Source organism: Euleptes europaea, chromosome 14 (assembly GCF_029931775.1).
Source record: "Euleptes europaea isolate rEulEur1 chromosome 14, rEulEur1.hap1, whole genome shotgun sequence".
Taxonomy (NCBI): Eukaryota; Metazoa; Chordata; class Lepidosauria; order Squamata; family Sphaerodactylidae; genus Euleptes; species Euleptes europaea.
This window is the reverse complement of record NC_079325.1, coordinates 5,166,753-5,179,085: the sequence shown is the minus strand read 5'-3', so window position 1 is coordinate 5,179,085 and position 12,333 is coordinate 5,166,753.

The window sequence follows — 12,333 nt, the reverse complement described above, 5'->3', positions numbered from 1 at the left end:
TTCTGGAGGTCTGAAAGAGACCATTAAACATCTGGCCCCTTCCAAGTTCAGGTCTTAATATACAAGCCAGGAGCTGCAAAGAGACGCCATAATGGTCGCTTCAAATGTTTGGGAACCAGGGAACCCTTGCAAAAAATGTTTTTAAATGGCTTTATTGCCAAGGCTGGCTTTTCAGCCACCAAAGTAGCTTCCCTTGAGGAAGCATGCATTCAGGGCACCAGCTGCTGAGAGGTTTGTTCTAATGAGACTGCCTGAGAGCAGGTGATGTGGTTGGATCTATTTTTTTGTGAAAGGGTCATCCCGGTGGATGGCCAAGCACTGAAGGCAGTTTGTGTCTTCCACTTGCTCTGGGCCACTCAGGGCTGCACACATGAATGTATTTGATTCAATCCTCACAACAGCCTTGTGAAGAAGGCCAAGCTGAAAGAAAAAGAAGGGTCCAAAATCACCCAGCAAAGCTTATCCTGACATGCCGGTAGGCACCGTTTGTGCAGGGGGAGCTTGGGAGGGGAGTGTCTGCCATGGGGGATTTAATAAAACTGTGCAGGATTTAATCAGAAGCTGGACTGTTTCTTAAAAAAAAATAGATGGAAAAACAAAAAAAAATAGAAAATGAAAACTTTTCTCTTCCCTTCAACTGTTCTGTCTTCTTCGGAGGGTAGACTCTATGGCATCACATCCCCTCCAAGGTCCCTCCCCTCCCCAAGCCCCACTTTCTCCAGACGCCACCCCCAAAATCTCCAGGAATTTCCCAACCAGAAGTTAGCAACCCTTGTCTTCTTCTTTTTCCCTTTCTCTGCTACTGAACCCCCCTCCCCCTCAGAAAAGGTGAGCCATTCTCCAAGTACAGGGACCAGAGCTTTACTGTACTGGAACAGGCTAATACATCAGGGTTGCCAACCTCCAGGTGAAGCCTGGGGAGAGAGTAGACTTGTCAACTGCCTTCAGTGCTTGGCCATCCACCGGGATGACCCTTTCACAATGCAGTATGCGTATTCTCATAATGGACTAGCACTTTGAATAGGCCTCGATTCGTTTTTACTGGTTCTCTTAGGTTGAAGACTAACTACATACATTCTATTGTCATTGGGTGTTTGAATTCAGCGTGGTTAAGAGCAGTGGTTTGGAGCAGTGGACTCTGATCTGGAGAACCGGGTTTGATCCCCCACTCCTCCACATGAACTGCAGATGCTAATCTGGTGAACTGGGTTGGTTTCCCCACTCCTACACATGAAGCCTGCTGGGTGACCTTGGGCCAGTCACAGTTCTCTCTGAACACTCACAGCCCCACCTACCTCACAGGGTGTCTGTTGTGGGGAGGGGAAGGGAAGGTGATTGTAAGTCGATTTGAGTCTTCCTTAAGTGGTAGAGAAAGTTGGCATATAAAAACCCAACTCATCTTGTTCTCCTCTTGAGGACAGAAGGACTCACATTCTAGCTGTGTCTGAAGAAGGGAGCTGTGACTCACGAAAGCTCAGAAAGCCCTGCTAGAAATGTTGTTAGTCTTTAAGGTGCTACTGAGCTCTTGCTCTTTTCTACTGCTATAGACAAACACGGTTACCAGTGATCTATCTACATATTTATGCCAACATTGTGAAACATGGTTTTGCATTCCAAAACCAAAACCACATGAAGGTGAATTGGAGGGGGGGGGACACTGGATGGATGTTTCCACCAATGAGATTCAGCTTTTCTCTCTCGCTTCTCACCGTTTCCAGAAATTATTTTAACCAACACACATGAAACATTATTTATCTGGCAATAAACAACGAGCAATAAAGCACTGCTTCTTAATGACAAGCGGTCCAGTGAGTTTGGCCTATTTTTAATTTTAATGTCGCGCTTAATGAGCTGAAGTCCCCAGCCTCACCCCATGAATGTCATCTTCTTTACGGCCGGCCCTATACAAGCCCGGTGGGGCCATGGGGAGAGGCAGCGGAACAGGAGTGGAGGGAAGCGACCCAAACTGCCAGTGTGGGGGAAGGAGAAGGGATTTATGTAAGTGTTCCGGGGGGGAAGGTAATCGGATCATAGAGTTGGAAGTAGGGTTGTTAGGTTCCTCTTCACCACTGGCGGGAGGTTTTGGGATGGAGTCTGAGGAAAGCGGAGTTTGGGGAGGGGAGGCACTTCAATGCCATAGAGTCCAATTGCCAAAGCGGCCATTTTCTCTAGGTGAACTGATTTCTATCGGCTGGAGAACAGTTGTAATAGCAGGCTTTAAGAGGGGAGTGGACATGTTCATGGAGGGTTGGGCTATTCATGGCTACTAGTCAAAACGGACACTAGTCATGATGCAGACCTATTCTCTCCAGGATCAGAGGAGCATGCCTATGATATTAGGTGCTGTGGAAGACAGGCAGGATGGTGCTGCTGCAGTTGTCTTGTTTGGGGGTGTCCTAGAGGCAGCTGGTTGGCCACTGTGTGAACAGACTGCTGGACTTGATGGGCCTGGGTCTGATCCGGCAGGGCCTTTCTTATGTTCTTATAAGTTGTGTCTCATCTAGAGGCACAGAATTTCAGAATTTAATACATTAAGACTGTGTGATCGAGTTAGAAAGAAAGAGCCACCCTAGTTGCTACAGATGTGGAACCCCAGGATATAATGATTAAAGTGCAGAGCTTTGAAGGGTTCAAATTTCCACAAAGAGTCATGAAGCTCATTGCAGGACTTTGGGCCAACCACTTGGCCTTGGTTTAACCTACCTCGCAGGGTTGTTGTGAGGACAAAACTATTGCAGAAGCTGAGAAGCATGTGCCTTGCCTGGAGGTCCTTGGTGGGATAAAAATATACCATAAAGGAAGCAACCTAAAAGAATCGTCAGTTCCAAGGCCTAGCTGCCGCTCTCCCCTTCGAAATATCTGTGTCACGCTCTGGGACTCGAGAGCAGCCGAGTGGAGCAGGATTCAGCACTCCCAACGGCAGGTGGGAGCATTCATATTTGTTATGGTTGGTTTGAGTCCAAAGCCTCTGGAAGAAAAAGAAAAAAAGAAAACCTACCTTACTGGCAGCAGGGGGGGATTGTTTTGTTTTGTCTCTGCATCAGGAGTGTTTGAAGGAGAGCCAGCGTGGTGTACTGGTTAAGAGTGGTGGTTTGCAGCGGTGGACTCTAATCTAGAGAACCGGGTTTGATTCCCCACTCCTCCACATGAAGCCAGCTGGGTAACCTTGGGCTAGTCACAGCTCTCTTAGAGCAATCTCAGTCCCACCTACCTCCCAGGGTGTCTGTTGTGGGGAGGGGAAGGGAAGACAATTGTAAGCCGATTTGATTCTTCCTTAAGTGGTAAAGTCAGCATATAAAAACCAGCCCTTCTTCTTTTTCTTCCCTTCGACTAGTGCGCTGGGCAAAGTTTGTTTATTTGTTAAAATGCTGATACCCCAATTGCTAAAGTGGCCATTTTCTCCAGGTGAACATGAAGGCACTCCAAGTTCTTCCAACGGAAGAGCCACTTTAAGCCAGAGGAAGACAGCTGTTTTCATTGATTGGTTGTTTTTCAGTGCCTTCTATGAAATAAATGGAATAAACGAGTTGCATATATTACTGTCACCTTATCCGTAACAATCCGTCAACTGTATCCTCATGCATATGGTTGCCAACCTCCAGGTACCAGCTGGAGATCTCCTGCTATTACAACTGATCTCCAGTCAATAGAGAAAAGTTCACCTGGAGAAAATGGCTGCTTTGGCAATTGGATTGGACTCTATGGCTGGAAATTGGCTGGAGATCAGTTGTAATAGCAGGAAATCTCCAGCTAGTGCCTGGAGGTTGGGAACCCTAGTCATATCTCCAGGATGGTGTCCAGCAAGGAGTTTACAGGTCTTGCAAAGTCCGCTTACAGAGAGATGCAAACTGTCAAGTGCCTTTTGTCTCAAATTACCACCCGCCCACCCCATTCCTTGAAGGACCTCTGGAGGTTCTCTTTCCGAGGAGGCATAATTCCATGCCTCTTGACTTTTAGCAATTAAACACTGCTGCCTGGTCACCGCCACGCTTCACTTTCAGGCACTATCTTCTCTCTGGCCTTCGTTTGATTTCCCGTCTGGGTCTCCCTGGATGCCCTCATGACACGCTGCTTTCTATTCATCGTTATTAGCAATGGAGGAGTAGAGAAAAGCACAAGCGAATGCCAGGTCCCCTGGGATGACACTTGAGAGGAAGATCGTTCTTCTCGATAGCAGAGCAGGAAACAGATCAGGCTTTTCAGCAGTGTGTTCCCATCAACACCAGAGCAGAACCCTAACACGGGCAAAGCAACTCACGCCAGCAGGGCAGCGTGAAGAAACCCATCTCCAGGGGCAGATTTGGGTGTGCAATTACAAAGCAGTCAACTGTGAATTGATGGAATTGGCTGAACAGGAGAATGACTGTTTGCACTGTCTGCCCCAGGCAACATAGGTCATTTATGCATGGGTACTTTTCACTCATGTTAGTCCCCGGTCTGTCTCTGTTGTTCCTTGGAGTTATGCATGAGTTTTCCCTCCATTAGAGATGACCTTGCTGCCAGCCCTCACAAGTCCCGGGACTTCCCGTCCCTCTGTTAACCCAATTCTTCCCTCTCCCCTGAGCTCAGCCCAGGTGAAATCCCTGTGCATAAGGCAAAGCACAGGACACGGAAGCTTGGTTTCTCTCACCCAGTCAGTTTCTATCGCCCAGTCAGCCTGACATCAATACCAGGTAAAATACTAGAGCAGATAATTAAACAGTCTGTAAGCACTTAGAAAGAAATGCCATGATCACGGACAGTCAACATGGGTTTCTCAAAATAGGTCATGCCAAACTAATCTCATATCTTTTTTTGAAAGAGTGACAAGTATGGTAGATGAAGGGAATGCTGTAGATGTAGTGTACATTGATTTCAGTAAAGCCTTTGATAAAGTCCCCCATGATCCTCTTGAAACAAAGCTAGTAAAATGTGGGCTGGACACTGCTGCTGTTAGGTGGATTGGTAATTGGTTTACCAACCGAACCCAAAGGGTGCTCATTAATGGCACAACTTCATCCTGGAGAGGAGTGACTAGTAGGGTACCACAGGGGTCTGTCTTGGGACCGGTACTATTTATTATTTTTATAAATGACTTGGATGATGGAATAGAGAGCATGCTAATCAAATTTGCAGATGACACCAAGTTAGGAGGGGTAGTTAATACCCCGGATGATAGGGTCAGAGTTCAGAATGACCTCGATAGACTGGAGAGCTGGGACATAAGCGATAAAATGGATTTCAATAGGGAGAAGTGTAAGGTACTTCACCTAGGCAGAAACAACATAAGGCACAGGTACAGGATGGGAGAGAGTTGGCTTGACAACAGTACATGTGAAAGAGATCTGGGAGTCTTAGTGGATCACAAACTGAACATGAGTCAGCAGAGTGATATGGCGGCTAAGAAGGCCAATGCAATTCTGGGCTGCATCAATAGGAGTATTGTGTCTAGATCAAGGGAAGTAATACTACCACTGTATTCTGCATTGGTCAGACCTCACTTGGAATACTGTGTCCAGTTTTGGGCTCCACAATTTAAGAAGGATGTTGACAAGTTGGAGCATGTCCAGAGGAGGGCGACCAGAATGGTCAAAGGTCTGGAATCCATGCCCTATGAGGAGAGACGAGTTGGGTTTGTTTAGTTTGGAGAAGAGAAGGTTAAGGGGTGACATGATACCCATGTTTAAATATCTGAAGGGATGTCATGTTGATGAGGGAACTAGCTTGTTTTCTGTTGCTCTAGAGACTAGGACACGGAGTAATGGATTTAAACTAATAGAAAAGCGATTCCACCTAAACATTAGGAAGAACTTTCTGACGGTGAGGGCTGTTCAACGGTGGAATGTGCTGCCTCGGAGCATGGTGGAGTCCCCGTCTTTGGAGGTCTTTAAGCAGAGGCTAGATGGCCATCTGTCGGGAGTGCTTTATTGTGAGTTCCTGCATTGTGTGGGGAGAGTTGGGGTCACTGGGGATGTGGGGGGAGGTAGTTGTTAATTTCCTGCATTGTGCAGGGGGTTGGACTAGATGACCCTGGTGGTCCCTTCCAACTCTATGATTCTATGATTCTACAACCAAAGCAGCATGTCCAGTGGTGGGGAATCAAATGCTTCCTGTTCCCTGGGAGCCCTTTCTGAGCAGAAGAAAGGCTTTTTAAAACTAAGGCTTGTATCCCCACCCCCACCCCGCTTTTAGATTGCTACGTTTGGGGAAGTTGTTGTTCTTAAAACGCTTTTTTATGCAGCAATTGGGTTTGGGGGGATTTTTTTCTCACAGTAAGCATTACAGAGTAAGCCAATTACAATGCAGCATTTGGAGGGGTGGGGGCTTGATTTGAGTTTGCAGACCGCTAGTGCATCGATTCCCAATAGGAAAGTGTGGGTCCAGCGAGCAACGAAGCTCAGGTAAAACTGCCATAAACAACCATAGTGGACTTTTTAATCCAGGTAATATCTAATTGAAGCTGCAGCTCCATTGATAAAATGCTCCACTACTTCTTATCAAAACGTCCTGCTCATCCACGGGGATCACCTCTCAGTTGGTGGTGACCAGGAATAGGGCCTTATTTGTGATGGCCCCAACTTAAGGTTGGCAACCTCCAGGTGGGGCCTGGAGATCTCCCGGAATTACAGCTGATGACAGATGACAGAGATCAATCAGTTCCCCTGAAGAAAATGGCTGCTAGGGTGGGGTCTAAGGCATTCTATCCTGCTGAGGACCCACCCCTCCCCAAACCCCACCTCCACAGGCTCCACCCACAAATATCCGGGAATTTCCAAACAAAGAGTTGACAACCCTACTAGGGTTTCCAGGCTCCCCCCTGGTCACTGGCAGGGGATGGGGGTGGAGTAGGCTTGCCAGATCCAGGTTCAGAAACTCCTGGAGATTGGAGGCTGGGGAGGACAGGGACCTCAGTGGGGTACCATGCTATAGAGCCCACCCTCCAAAGCAGCAGTTTTCTCCAGGGGACTTGATCTCTGTAGTCTGGAGCTGAGTTGTAATGTCAGGAAATCTCCAGCCTTCACTTGGAGGTCCCTCTTTGCCACCAGTGGGAGGTTTTTGGGGCGGAGCCTGAGGAGGGTGGGGTTTGGGAAGGGGAGGGACTTCAATGCCATAGAGTCCAATTGCCAAAGCGGCCATTTTCTCCAGGAGAACTGATCTCTATCGGCTGGAGATCAGTTGTAATAGCAGGAAATCTCCAGCTACTACCTGGAGATTGGCAACCCTAGCTTTGGGTGTGCCAGGCGCTCCTGGAAATACTGCTGAGCTTCTCTGCCTGGGCAGGGATGTAATTGGACTCCTTTCTCCCCGCCAACCTCTGCATGACCGCCCAGGTCAGCCAGAGACAACCTTCCAGGCCTCTCTGGCAATTTCAGGATAAAAATAGGCCAGTCGATGAAAAGAGATCAGGCTCCCCGGTCTCGCCGATAAACTCTCCAGTCTCATTTGCCTCACTTTTTTTTATTAGCCGGGCTTTGTGCTAAATAGCTGACGGATCGGAGAATAAATCTATTCAAAGGCTAAGGATTTTCTGACAGGAAGACGGATACCGAGAGGGCAGCCTCCTCCACGGCATGAATAGAGGCACGCACAAAGGGCCTGCCTCGTGAAAGCCATCGCCTCTGCTCTTCCCATTCAGTGGTCCTGACCCCGTGGGCTGTGTTGTTCAGCTTGCTCATCCTTTCCTCCAGGGATGCGGGCTCGGTGCTCCCGTGGTCGGAACTGAAGCTTGGCCCCTCTCTCCCTGCCTGCCTCTCTTGCCTGCAAATCTCGCTTGCCGAAACCAGAATTGGAGCCAAGCCTGGCCCAACTGCACAAGCAGACCAAAAGGTCTCTTGGGGTACCTAATAAATCAGTGTTAGGGTTGCCAACCTCCAGGTAGTGTGGAATTCAAAACATAGCACAAGACAATTCTTTCCAAAATAAGGAAAACAAACAATTGCAACACTTGCTATTAAAGACATATATTAGAAGCAATTATAATGATCACAATACTTGAGCAAAAAAATGTATATCAGGATTGGTCTAATTGAGACCCCAACTCCTAGCATAAGGCTTTACAATACAAAATATAAGCCCAAATGCTCAATCCTTATTCAGTCCATAACAATGAATCCATAAAAGTGCGTCAGTAGGCAACGGAAACAAGACGTAATACAATGGAGATCCGGTATAAGTCCATTTCGTGTAAACTTTTTCAAGCCTTCAGTCTTTCCATGCACTATTCATTCAATGCATGAAGGAGTGTACCTTTCCTATGTATTTGGACAGCGAAGCCTGAGGAGGGTGGGGTTTGGGAAGGGGAAGGACTTCAATGCCATAGAGTCCAATTGGCAAAGCGGCCATTTTCTCCAGGTGAACTGAGCTCTATCGGATAGAGATCAGTTGTAATAGTAGGAGATCTCCAGCTACTACCTGGAGGTTGGCAACCCTACCAGCACAGCACTGCCCAGTTCTGTTTGGGGAGGGGCAACCAATGCACATGAACACTTGTAGGTGCCTTGTAATGAATCAGACTAGGGTTGCCAGGTCCCCCCTCTCCACCGGTGGGAGATTTGGGGGGCGGGGATCGCACACGCGCAGCCAGGAGCAACACGATCCCGGTTTACTTCCATAAGCAACGCAGCACAACAGGACGAATTACCACTCAAACCCCCGTTTGAGTGGTACATCATGCTACAGCTTTCCGGAAGTAACCAGGAAGTAACAGGATTGCATTGCTTGTGGCTGCGATCCTTGTTGTCAACCAGCAAATGGATTGGTAAGCAATTGCCCACCACTGGACATATGAAGCTGCCTGATACTGAATCAGACCCTTGGTCCATCAATGTCAGTATTGTCTACTCAGTCCGGCAGTGGCTCTCCAGGGTCTAAGGCAGAGGCCTTTCACATCACCTACTTGCCTTGTCCCTTTAACTGGAGATGCCGGGGATTGAACCTGGGACCTTCTGCATGCCAAGCCCATGCTCTACCACTGAGCCACAGCCCCTCCCCAAGCCACCTGGCAACCCGCAGGGAATAGGCATTGGAGTCATTTCCTATTTCTCTCTAAATTTGCAAGCATAACAATGTTTCTTGGGACCCCCACTTGCTATTATCATCAATAGAATGAGCCCCATGTATAGGTACTTTACATCACAATATGCTGTGCATTCAGACAGTGGGTGTCAGGAAGGCATCAAGGTGGCAGAAGCCCAGGAAATCAAGAAATGAATTAAAACAAACTCAGTCTTTTTCAGAAAGATCAGTCCTTCAAGGGGGTTGCCTACCACCCGAAAGGGAGGCAGGAGAATCAGCAGGCGCATGAAAAAGCCTCTGAAATCTTTAGCGCCAGCTTCGCTCCACCTCTTCTTCTTCCATGGCCAAAAAGATCTTGTCACCTCTCATTAGACACGGCGCTCTGAGAAACTGACTGCCCTCCTCCGGGGAAAGCGGCGGTGCTGGTGGCCTCCATCTCTCTGTAAGCTGCTGCTAACAACGAGAAATCTCTCCTTTACATCAGGAAAAAAGCCCTTCGGTTAAACTCCACGCCGCCAATTTCTGCGGGAGAGAAGCCACCTCAGATGAACCCGCTGCAAAGCGAAAGGGGCTTTCTTCCTGTTCTTGTTTTCGGAAATAAGAACATCAGAGACTCCATTCCTCTGTGGGGCTCCATCGCCGCACCAGATCACACGATCCAGATGCTGGCTCTTTTCTTCGTTGAGTCACCTGGGGCTCTTTCTTTGGTGCAGGGATTTGATGTGTGAGCTGGCCAGGCCAAATGGATACACAGAGGAAACAGCCAAACCCAAACAGAAAGGGGAGGGGGGAAAACTTCAGCCCAGGAAAAAACCAGGTCACCAAGAAGGCTGGATAAAAACCTAACAACAGAATGAATACTAATGGGTGACATGTGATAAATTAACAAAACTTCAATACATTACAAATAGTAAATATATATATATATCATTAAAACAAAATGCATTTCGGCCAATAGGCCTTCCTCAGTGGTACAAACTGTTAAAATACACACCATAAAATAAAATTGTTCAAAATACAAAATACAGCATTTCTGAATAAGCTTGAAAACCTGGAATAAAAGAAGAAGAAATGGGAGAAAGAAAATAACAATTTAGATTAATTTTATAAATGGCTCAAACAATAATTAATCTAAATGATTTCTTTTTCTTTCCCCATTTTTTCTTCTCTCCCCCCCCCCTTGTTTATCTGCATGAAGGAAACAAACATGAACTTATTCCTTTGCCTACAGGCAACAGGAGACACCATTTTGTCATACTGAAACAGGAGCAGGTTGGAAACTGGGCAAAATGTCCCTTTCGGTAAGCATCAAAATATTCCAGACATCATTGTTAGAATTGCTTTACTGGATAAGACACAGAGCCAGATACGACCAGGAAGCTGATAAGCAGAGAGGGGAAGCAGAAATCCAAGTCCCCAGTAACATGTCCCATATACACTGCTTTATTGCTGGCTCAAAAAACACTGTTGCCCTCAAGGGTCCGCTTGAATGGCACGTGCTCTGAGTGTGCCTGCCTGTCTTTCGCATGCGTGAGCGTGAGTTGGCCGGCTGCCTGGCACGTTGCTCCAAGCTTGGCTACTCCGACCGCTATTCCACACTTCCCCCGTAGCACACGTTGCTCCCACTCATCTGAACGCAGGCCTGAAATTGGAGTTCTGGGTTGGAGCATGCCTGTAATCCCTCTTGGACTGTGCTGTAATGAGGAACTCGTTGAACGAGTAATTGCCTCAATTCTTTTCATGCCACACTTTAGTCATTAAGAGAAAAATTGCAGCTTGGAAAATCAAAAGTTACCAGAGTTGGAGAGACTCGAGGGACAAACCTTTTCCAACACTCTTTTGCATTCCTTGGTCGAAAGAAGGAAGGGAGTACAGCACTCTTGCATTTTCTACTCTAAGATGGCCAGCAGAGATCAGATCAAAATATCTCCCCATGAGCCCAAAAGAGCATAAGAACATAAGAAGAGCCAAGCTGGATCAGACCAGTGATCCAGCCAGTCCAGCGTCCCATCTTACACAGTGGCCAACCAGTTCCTCTGGAAGGTGACCAGGAAGGGAATGCATTCCCTACAAATCTGGTATGCCAGGAGACCTTGGACAAAAGATGGGCAGATTACAGTCCAAGCAGAGCTATCCTCTGCTGAGTTATTCTAGTCAAGTTCTTCAGTCTGAAGAAGTGAGTTGTGGCTTACAAAATGTTGTTAGTCTTTAAGGTGCTTTAAAATGCAGAAGGTCCCAGGTTCAATCCCCGGCATCTCCAGTTAAAAGGACCAGGCAGTAGGTGATGTGAAAGACCCCTGTCTGAGACGCTGGAGAGCTGGTGCCCATCTGAGTAGACAGCACCGACCTTGATGGACCAAGGGTCTGATTCAGTTGAAGGCAGCTTCATGTGTGTTCATGTGCCCCCCATCCTAGATCCCTAGGCTAGATTCCAGGATCCCTTTACTGGCATGATTCTCTAGCTCATACTCCTCTGCCCTTTCTCACTTCCCCTGTTGCTGGGTAATAGTCCTGCCAAACCAATGTGCAAATCTGACATTTAGACATCATTAAAGAGGCTGTAGGGAGTCACGATGGTTTTGTATCCCCCACAGTCCACAGTTTCTTCTCCCCACCACCGCATATAAAGCCTGTTTTGCATTTTGGGGCATTTATGTGCCCTGCTTTCCCCCTCCTGGAGCAATACAAAGATCAAAGTGTTTCCAGTCACCACCACCTGCCTTCTTCTGTTCACCTTTCCCTCCCAGATGGAGCAAGAAAAAATAGAGTCCCTCATTTCATTGCTTCCCTGTACTGGATCTGGGAAGGGCAGCCATGAAGGAGCTAGAATTGTGTCACTGGCCACCAAGATCAAGTTAATTCATGCCATCGTATTCCCTATTACTATGTATGGGTGTGAAAGCTGGACATTGAAGAAAGCTGATAGGAAGAAAGTAGATTCCTTTGAAATGTGGTGTTGGAGGAGAGTGTTACCAAGACTGTGGACAGCCAAAAAACAAACATATCAGTGGGTTCTAGATCAAATCAAGCCTGAACTGACCCTAGAAGCTAAAATGACTAAACTGAGGCTATCATACTTTCTTCACATTATGAGAAGACAAGAGTCCCTGGAAAAGACAATAATTTTAGGAAAAGTTGAAGGCAGCAGGAAAAGAGGAAGACCCAACAAGAGATGGGTTGACTCTATAAAGGAAGCCACCGCCCTCAGTTTGCAAGACCTGAGCAAGGCTGTTAAGGATAGGGCGTTTTGAAGGACATTGATTCATAGGGTCGCCCTGAATTAGAAGTGACTTGATGGCACTTAACACACACATTCCTGGATCACACATGCCAGTGGAG